This window comes from Lissotriton vulgaris, chromosome 8, assembly GCF_964263255.1.
Source record: "Lissotriton vulgaris chromosome 8, aLisVul1.2, whole genome shotgun sequence".
In the NCBI taxonomy this organism is placed as follows: Eukaryota; Metazoa; Chordata; class Amphibia; order Caudata; family Salamandridae; genus Lissotriton; species Lissotriton vulgaris.
In genome coordinates this window covers 1534478003-1534488863 of record NC_141696.1, presented here as the reverse complement: position 1 = coordinate 1534488863, position 10861 = coordinate 1534478003, and positions in this window count along the sequence as shown.

Sequence of the window (10861 nt, the reverse complement as noted above, 5' to 3'; positions counted from 1 at the left end):
TGGAACCCAAGTCACATACTTCGGACAAACAAAAGACCAGTTCCAAAACTGTAGAATTGGTACTTGAAATGTTACTAGAATATCTTGATGCCAGAAAAAAACACTGCTAGTCTAACAAGGACCTGGTAGAATTATGGCTAGGCCTCTACAAACCAAAGAAAAGTCAGCAATGAGACAGTTGTCTTTTGAGGAAGCATTGGACAGCCCTTGCCCGCCAAAGCACAAGAAAAGGGTGGATAAGGCCACCTGTTTACCATCAATTAGCCCACCACCAGTGACATCAAGGGCATACTCTCCACCACATTCACCTCCCGCAGACTCACACTACTCCCCAGAGCGTTCTATTAATTGCTTCCAGGAACATGGGTATGATGGGGGCCAATACTCTATTCTATCTGTATGACACATACTACACAGACCCGCCTGCAGACATGGACCCAGATTTGTATCCATCTAAACCTTCCCCTCCAGATGATAATACAACATGCCATGACATCATAGGCAGAGCTGCTGGTTCTAAGGTTCAGCTCCACACAGAACCATTGGAAGATGATTTTTAAATTTGAAACACTTCCATCCCCTCACCGGTCGGCACAATATCTGCTCATGCTTAAAGCTATGCTCAAACATACCACATACATTTTTAAAGACCCAGTACAAGCAAGAGTCATTACACAGTGAGTGGATAAAAGTATAAGCTGTCCCCTACAGCTCCCAACATATATAATGAGTCATCTACCACTAAATTCCCTAGGGGTTGCTACAGCGTCAAAGAACGTGAACTTACAAACATCTGCAAGGCACCACCACTAGACAAAGAGGCAAGAAAAATAGATGCTACGGGTAAAAGAGTGTCAGCACAATCAGCCAACCATGGGAGGATAGCCAACTTCTTTGGTCTCCTTTCCCGTTACGACAGGGCACATTGGGATGAACTGGAGGGGCTCCTCCAACATCTCCCAGAACAATATAAACAAGCATTTGCAATGCAATAGGTCTCGCATTTACGCAAGTTTAAGCTGTTGGTATTGTAAATGACTAGGGGCCAGATGTAGGTAGCCCTTTACCGATCGGAATCGGCCGAAAATACCGATTTTCGGCCGTTTCCGATCGGTAAATGGCTATGGAGATGTAGGGGCACATATTCGGTAATGTTACCGAATCGTTATTATTACCGAATCGGTAATATTTACCGATTTGGTAATATTTACCGATTCGGTAATATTACCGAAAATGCAATGTGGGTAGCCAATTTTCCATTGGCACATGGCTTTCAAAATCGATATTTTACCATGGAATACAAATCCATGGTAAAATACGGATTCCTGTGTACATGCACATCTGTGCATGTACACATGTGCCATGTGACAGACAGACGTGTCCTTAGGGCATGTCTGTGTGCACATTGCACACATGCCCGTTTTGGGGGTGCTAGAGGGTGTCAAATTGACACCCCCTGCACCCTTGACAAATTCGGTATTTACCGATTCGGTAAATACTGAATCGGTATTTGAATTGAATCCTATGGGCTTCAAGGCCCATAGGATTCAATAGCAAATACCGATTCGGTATTTACCGAATCGGTAAATACCGAATTTCAAGGTATCAGTAAAAAAATCCAGATGTTGGTACCTACATCCCATTTACCGATTTTGAAATGCCGAATCGGTAAAATTCGGTATTTCAAAATCGGTAAATGGGATTTACCTACATCTGGGCCAATGCCTTTTATTTAGGTTTTAAAAACAAAAATAAAAGGCGTTGTTATTTACAATGTCAATAGCTCAAACTTGCGTAAATGTGAGACCTATTGCATTGCAAATGCTTGTTTAAACTTAGGAGTAGCGACTAAATAAATTGTTGTGGTATCACCAGGGCTTTAAGTGGAGGCTTTTTCAATATTATATACAAGCCACAGTTGCTGCTTATTATCCTATGCAACTAACAACCATTAACAAAGCCAATAGTCCTGGCTTGTTGTAGGTATGATATTACTTTTTGATCATATATCTGGATACAATGACAGAAACCGCAAAATACAAGTCGGGCGGCACACAATGCTAAGCCCAGATTTTTAGCTTACTTGTTTTTAAGCCACACCCTTAATTACATTGGCCACGCCCCTTTGAGAGATCCCCCAGTTTTTTCATCCCACTAAAAGCCCTGCTTTAGTAGATGGGTGAAAGCAGCAAACCTGCAGCCCCATCACTTCGTATCTCTGTGCAATGCATGCTGAGCATTTGTGTATCATTACTATGAGCTACATCCAGTTCTCCCACTGCCGTACTCAGGGCTTCGAAGCCCCCTATTGGCAGTTTAGGAGCTATATATTATCAAACAGCAAAATACACAGAACTTTTGGTTTTGTATAATCCCTTGCTCTGTATGCGGACAAAAATATGTTTTTCCGATCGGGTTAAACATTAGCTCTCAAACTGAACTCCATGGTCCCGCTTGGGTCACGCCGCCACCGGCAGCGCCAGGAAGGCCGGTGCAGACTTCTTGGCGTTCACCAAGAGTCTGGGTCTCTGGGAGCAGTGACAGCTAGAGAGCCGGGCACAGTGCGTCTACATACGTTCCCCAGGCACAACTCTCTCCCATAAATGCACCAAAACTCCCATAGGATCAGAGCCCCTGCTCCAACCCACTAGTTACTCGCTGTCTCGTACCGGTATCAACTGGAGGGTGTGCCTGTGTGTGAGTGGGTCTGTGCGTGGGTGGGTGTGTCAGTATGGATTGTGTGCGTGTAGTGAGTAATTTAGTGGGCATGCATGTAGGAATGCAGTGTGTGTGGGGGGACATGCAGTGTGCGGTGGGGTGAGGCATGCAGTCTGACTGAGTGGGTGTGTGTATGTTGTTGGTTGATATGTAGTGTGCGTGGGTACGTGAGTATGGTGTGTGTGTGTGTGATGGCGGGTCTTGTCTGAGCGATCTGCTTCACAGGTGATGCCGGTGACAGACTTACAACTCATTAGTGAGCTGCTCATGTGAAATCTTTGAAACATGCAGTGTTCTCTAAAGAGCAGGTTACACCTGTAACCACTTCTACAGCAGTTACGTGATCGCTCTCTGTGTTTTACAGCATGAGGTTGACACTGTAGGAGAGTAGGGTCTGCAATCCTATGATCACCCGGACTTTTTGCTTTTGTTTCACTGGTTTACGACTTTCTCGGGCTGTGGGCCTGCCAATCAGACCCACAGCCTAGCTGTTCTCTCGCTAAATTGCTGTGTGTACCTTGGGTGCATTACCCAATTGGAACTGGGCCACCCTGTCAGACCCTGTAACTCAGGGCATCGGTGTACCCAGGGCCTACCAGGGGCTGAAGCATGTATTATGCCACCCCTGGATGGCCATCTAAATCTGACACAACTGGCTGCACGACAGCTGGGGCAACGTGGCGTACTCGCCCGTTGCTATAGGTGTAGTATCCCTATACCTAACCTTAAAATGGACACCCGAGTTCCTCTCAGTCACTCCTATGGCAGGCCTTAACAATCCTGAAGGCAGAGTGCATGAAATCGTGTGAATTGGGCTCTGGCACGAGCCGAGCCCGGTTGCAGCTTGCGGAACCAAGACCCAATGGCTGTTCCATGATTACGCGTATCATATCGGTAACTTCGGTATCGCGTTATCAAGACATGTCGAGTAAGGTGTCATACGAATCGGGGTGCTGCCCTCCCACCATTCCTGGTGACGAGGTTAGCATTCCGCCCTTCTAGAGGGACACGACATGTACGTAACTGTGAACCCCGGTTAAAGTCAACTGAAGCCTCAGCTCCACAAAATGGACGCTGCCACCACAGACACGAGTCTGACCTCCTGCTGCTGGGAGTCCTTCCAGCGAGGAGAGCTTGGACAAAGGGTTTCCTGTCAAGGGCGGTGTTCGCACCGTCCCAGACAGGGTTTGTGTATTCTGGGTAGGTAGAGCTTTGCAAGAAGGTGACTGCGGAGTGGCACCCCGGTGCTCACTACGCATCTGCCGGCTAGAACCAGTTCCAGGGGCGCGCAGCCCCTGACCTGGGGAAAGTCCAGCAGGGGGAGAGGGGTGTAACTACCCCCCTTCCTGGTCCCACCCTTAGGGCAGGACCTAGTCATGTATCCGCCCCTTTCTTTAGGATAAAGGCCGGAGCGGGGACCCTTCCAAATGAGATCATCTTTGAATCAAGAATACTTTCTACGAAAGGACTTTGAGACTCTTCTCAAGATTTCTACCGTTGTGGCTAAGGAGTAGTCACCCTGCACCAGCGGGCACCATCTAAGAACTCTGCAGTTTGCTGCAAGTCCTTCCTCAAGGATCCGACTGCCCAGCTCGACGAGAACCGGCTTCCCTGGCACCTCTGACCTCTACCCACGTCGTCAGCTCAGCTGAGATCTGTGGGTGCGACGAGACCTCGAGGGACCGGCCATCATCAAAACCTGCACGCTTTCTTAATCAGCACGACCATCGAAGTAATTCTCTGGTGAGTGCTCTGGGGTCCGAGAAGCCCCGACCCTGAGCAGCTCCAGCACCAAAGTGCAGTCTCCCAGCATCTCCACGATCTGCGTGGGGCCCTTCTGCTCGCTGCCCAGCACGTTGTCTGGTCACTAGCCGCTGGCTTGTGCCCTTCTTTGACGACATCCGACAACCAACGCTGCTGGTCTGGTTGCTCCAGATCGGCCCTTGCTCCCTTTTTCGAGAGGAGCAACCCGGACCCTCCTGGTCCACTCCCGACGCCATCTTAGGCCCACCACGTGGCCCTGAGATCTGCCAAGGCTTGTTGCCCCAATCTTGGGCCCAGCGACGCCGACAGCACCAACCTTCGTGGGACAGCTCGCACCTCCATTCTGGTCGCCGACAACGCCTCCTGGTCCGTGAGACTGCAGAGCCTAGCGTCGCCCACTCACCTAGTCGAGGTGACGGCCATCCGGTGCCTTCCTGGTACCCTCTGACTACTGGCTAGTAGTACGAACTTGGTCCCCTCTGCTTTCAGGTATCAACGATCACTGATCCAGGCTTGGATCACTACGAACTATTCATCACTGGTCGCCGGCCAGCAACTCCTTTTCTTCCGGCTCCTGGCTCGTCAGCGAAGACCCCGACGCCTGTAAGACTTGTGCAGCCGCAGCCCTCGTGGCTAGGTAACTTTGGCATTTCGGTGCCTGCATAGCCTCCTTACTCTAGGGTCCCGAGTCCCTCGCTTCCGACTTGCCGTATCGGGCCCGCCCGAGACCACTAAACTTTCCGTGCCCTCGGGCACTTGTTTTAAATTGTGCACTTGAAGTATTTTCTAAGAGCTTTTGTTCTGTGCTTAGTACCCTGTCCTCATAAAGAGTCCAGGGCTGTTGTGATTCTTAATAAAAATACTGTTTATTTTCATAACACTTGTGTGGTGTCCTTTCACTTGGTGTTCAAGGGGTATGTGATGGTATTACAGCTGGCTTGACACGCCCTCTAGAGTTTAGCCCGAAGACTGCTCGTATCCACGCTACTAGGATAGCTGGTCTAAGGTTGACTTACAACCAATCACCATAAGGGTCGTTTGGAACGATACATAGTGGTCGCTAGAATAGCGAACGCTGCATATCGGGCCAACTTCTCACAAACACATCACGCAAACCCAAAATGACACATACGTCATCTTGTCACTTGTCTGGATGCAAGGACATAACTAGCTCTGAAGTCAGCAGCTCTGGACATTACGCCACATCATCCCTCCATTCGTAAAGTTTAATAGTTGGTAGTTAGTTCTGTGTTAGGTAGATCTAACAGGAGAAATGGGCTGGTTGAAGCTGCCCCAACATTTATTGTTTTTACAAATTAACCTCAGAGGACAAACATACATTTTTTTCATACCCCTGCATTTATGGCTATCAAAAAGGGTTAATAAAAACAGTGTCAAAACACAGTTGACAAACATGGTAAAAATCACTGGCCATACACAAAAGGCATGCACTCCGTGGATCACCTTGCACCATGCACTTTCTAAGATATTCCAATAGTTAAGTCAAAAAATTTGAATGGCCTACATAGTGAATCTCTGGCCTGGTTAGCATACTGTGAATATATTTTAGGACCCAGAGCGCGTTCCGGTGTTCCGGCGGAGTCTGACATTTGCATTTCATAATTCATATTTCAGCTTTAATGCTCTTGAGCCCGTAAGATCTGTGCTTTTGTTTCGAATTAATGTGTTGACTTCAAACAAACAATGGTTTTGTTTTATTGCAATTTGCGGGCGTGCTTAGCAGAGGTGGCAACATGCTGAAAAAATAATTGAGAACTTAAACTTCAAATGAAAAATACTTAAGCCTGGTACTTTATCATAATCATATTGTTCAGGCAGACATGATTTTTGCTGAATAATAATTCAGCTTTTGTTGTTTTACTATTAATTAAACCCTGTACCTAGACGGCAAATGAAAGACGAACACGAGTGCAGTTGTGTGTTTGGAAAGCGTGACAGTGAAAAATGAAACCTACCCCGCAGATCTCCGTTTTACAGTCCGTGGTTGATATTGTTGTTAAGCCAAACCCCAATCGGCCTACAAAGAGCGATAAATAATTTAGCAACCTATCTGGACCAGGAAAATCTGGAACTTAACAAAGGAAAAACAAAGGTTGTCCGCCTGGTGGATTCACACAAAATTAAGTTCAAATGGACAGTAAAAGGGACGAAGGTTGAAGAGCAAGGGTCATATAAATACCTTGGTATTACAATAGGGCAGGCTACAATCCACAAAGAGCACAAACTGGTCACTAAAGCATAAGCCCAATCATTATTCTTTGCTTATCGACAACTAAAAACTAAATTGGATGGCCCAAACTATAACGATCTTTTAAAAGTGATGTCCGCGCAAAGTATGCCTACTCTGTCATATGGCTTAGTCACTTGGTGTGGCAAGGAGGCGGAGTTACTCAATGATCTCCAGACAAGGATCTACAAAGCCGTTTTTTGATTTGCCAAAGTCAGCCTCTCCATCCCAAGTCCGGCTTGAATTCGGCCTTCAAAATCAAAAATTTCGGAGCATGAGCGGGTTTGCAAAGCTTTGCCCCAAATTCCGCTCTGCAAAACCAGATTCAATGGATAGCCTATGCTGGGAAGAAATCAAGCTCCAGTTGGGCCAAGAAACATCAAGCTTATGGGGAAGCTATTTCAGAAATTGTTTGGCCGACCTGGATATACAAGCAGAGTGGGAAAAAAGTCTAGACAAAGCAACTCCGAGTAAAGTGATTAACGACACAGCAAAAAAGAAATCCTTTCTGGAGGACAAAATTATAACTTCTAAACGTAGGTACGGGTGGACGGTCATCTCTTATAAATCATTGAAACCGCAAGCATACTTAACATCTCACTTTAGCTAGCATCTAAAAAAGTCTTATATAAACTACAGGCTGGGTTTGCACGATTCGAAAGACCTACAGCCGTCCTGGAAACAACTCAAACAAGTATCTCAGTGTCGCCTGTGCGGCTATCAAAAGGAATCCCTAATCCATCTTTTTTGATACTACTTACTTAAAATCCGCACGTGTAGGCAAGCCGTAATACGCTGGATGGACAGTTCCTCTATAATCCTGGCCTGCCGAGGAGTAAAATACTTGGCAGAAGTTAAAAAACTATTACCCCAAGCTGATCAGGAGGAGGTCAGAGAGGTCTGACCGACAGGACACTGTCAATGGAACAAGTTGTGCAATAAACGGACTGAAAATTAAATATACTTAGAATTTAACTGGTTAGGTGTCATAGATGTTGGACTAAATTTTAATTATTGTATTAGTATTTTATGCGTTGGTAGAGTACTCATACTTTTAATCAACAGGATCTAGTATTTAATGTAGTTTGGTTTTAACTGTGGATGCAAATATATTGAATTGTTTTGGATATTTGTAACGATTTTAATTAATCATACAATAAACTTGATACACACCCGCATATATAAGTTTCTTCTAATAAAACCCCATCGGAAACACAACTCCGTGAGCTATCAAATGCCATTTACCTAAGTGGCTTAGAAACAGTTACCTGAGAAAAGACAGCCCATGCCCAGAAGAACGAGTGTTCGCGAACAGTATTGTAAACAAGCGGGCAGGGAGGGAAACAAAGCACGCGGCACAATAGCTACTCGTGCACACACGTTTATGTACTGAGCATGCGTGTTGGTAACCTTTACTGGGACATGGGAGGGGATGGAGCGCGCAGCAGTGTCCGGGGCCCCTGTGAGCTGAGGGAGCCCCGCGTGTTGCAGCCCGTGTGAAGGAGTGCACCCCGCAGAGAGAAGTCCCATGGAAGCCCACCCCGCCCGGTAAGTGGGGCATGCTGTACGTGTGGAGCACGCGTGACCATTAAAAAAAAAAATTGCTGGAGGCTGACTTGCCTCGGAAGCGGGACAGGATTCGTGCACACCTCGTGGCTCTACGTGCTGGTGCACCTGCTCAAATCGCCAATCGCCCTGCGCGTGCCCATCTCCTATCCCACTTCCGAGGCAAGTCCACAACAATAGAGTTTGCTGGCGACAGCGCTTTGCGCTGCATACGCCAGGATCGATTTAAAAAGAGCACTTAAAATTGCTTCAGACGGTAAACTAATAGCTAACACATTCATCCCCTGTACACTGGATGCAACTGATACAGCTGCAAGAGGTACTAACACCTCTCCTTATATGAACATGTCTGGCTCAAGGTTTCAGGCTTCAAACAGAAATGCAACAAAATATTCTGGCACTTTCTTTTGATTGAGAGAATATCTTTGGCCCTCAAGTAGACACCTTACTTGAGAAAAACTAAATATATAATGATACGGCTAAAGCCAGCGGGCGATACAAACATCGACCCAAAGAGGGAATTTTCATGGCTCCTCCTAACGTGGAGCAGCAAAAAATACACCTCCTCTACATATCAGCGTCCCCATAAGTACATCCCCCCAGGGCATGGGTACTCACAAACTTTCTCTCGGGGGCCAAATTTACAGTTTGGTTTGTGTCCGAGGGCCGCATCGGTGGGGGGGGGCAGGGTCAGTGGGGGAGGGGGAGGGGCTACAGCAACAACACAAAACTGACCATGAGGTTGATCATAGGTCCCTGCAGCGGACACCTTCGTCCACTGAGCCGTCCCGGCATACACACATCTCTCTCTAGCTCTCTCTCCCTCTCACCCTCCCTCTCTCCTGTCTTCCTCTGTCTCACTCCGACTGTCTCACTCCCTCTCTCTCACTCCCTCTCTCTCTCACTCCCTCTCCGTCCCCCTCCCTTTCACTCACTTTCTGTCTCACCCCCTTTCACTCCCTTTCCCTCCCTCTCCCTTCCTTTCCCTCCCTTTCCCTCCCTCTCCGTCTCCTTCCCTTTCCCTCCCTCTCACTCCCTCCCTTTCCCTCCCTCTCTGTCTCCATCTCACTCCCTCTCCCTCCCTGTCCGTCTCACTCCCTCTCCGTCTCACTCACTCCCTCTCCCTCCCTCTCCCACTCACTCATTCACTCTCACTCTCTCCCTCTCTCTCACTCGCTCACTCCCTCCCTCCCACTCACTCCCTCTCATTCACTCCCTCCCTCTCACTCCCTCCCTCTCACTCACTCACACTCACTCACTCCCTCCCTCTCACTCCCTCCCTCCCTCCCACTCCCTCCCTCCCTCGCACTCCCTCCCTCCCACTCACTCCATCCCTCTCACTCACTCCATCCCTCTCACTCACTCCATCCCTCTCACTCACTCCCTCCCACTCCCTCCCTCTCACTCCCTCCCACTCCCTCCCTCTCACTCCCTCCCACTCACTCCCTCTCACTCCCACTCATTTACTCATTCTCTCTCACTCACTCCCTCACACTCACTCCCTCTCACTCACTCACTCCCTCTCACTCACTCACTCCCTCCCACTCACTCCGTCTCACTCATTCTCACTCCCTCTCGTTCATTCTCACTCACTCTCACTCTGTCACTCTCTCACTCCCTCCCTCCCTCCCTCCCCCTCTCTCTCTCTCTCCCTCCCTCCCTCTCCCTCCCTCTCACTCACTCACTCACTCCCTCCCTCCCACTCACTCCATCCCTCTCACTCACTCCATCCCTCTCATTCACTCCCTCCCTCTCTCACTCGCTCCCACTCACTCCCTCTCACTCTCTACCACCCTCTCACTCACTCCCTCCCACTCACTCCCTCCCTCCCCCTCCCCCTCCCACTCACTCCATCCCTCTCACTCACTTCATCCCTCTCACTCACTCCCGCTCACTCACTCCCTCTCACTCAACTCATTTACTCACTCACTCCCACTAACTCCCTCTCCCTCACTCACTCCCTCTCCCTCACTCACTCCCTCTCCCTCACTCACTCCCTCTCCCTCACTCACTCTCTCCCCCTCTCTCTCTCCCTCTCACACTCTCCCTCTCACTCCCACTCACTCACATCCACTCACTCACTCCCACTCATTTACTCATTCTCTCTCACTCCCTCTGTCACTCACTCACTCCCTCTCACTCACTCACTCCCTCTCCCTCACTCCCTCTCCCTCACTCCCTCTCACTCACTCCCTCTCACTCACTCACTCCGTCCCTCTCACTCCTTCCCTCCCTCCCTCCCTCCCTCTCACTCACTCCCTCTCCCTCACTCCCTCTCCCTCACTCACTCTCACTCACTCACTCCGTCCCTCTCACTCCTTCCCTCCCTCCCTCTCACTCACTCACTCCCTCTCACTCTCTCTCCCTCTCACTCTCTCACTCTCTCTCTCTCCCTCTCCGTCCCCCTCCCCCTCCCTTTCCCTCCCACTCCCTCTGTCAACTCACCCTGCCTGTGCGCCAGCCGGGGCACACACACCCGGCCCCACCCGAGCACTTCACAGGTCATTAAAAGACCATTTGCATGCTAATGATGCCTTTGTATTTCACCTCTCCTTAGGCCCCTGC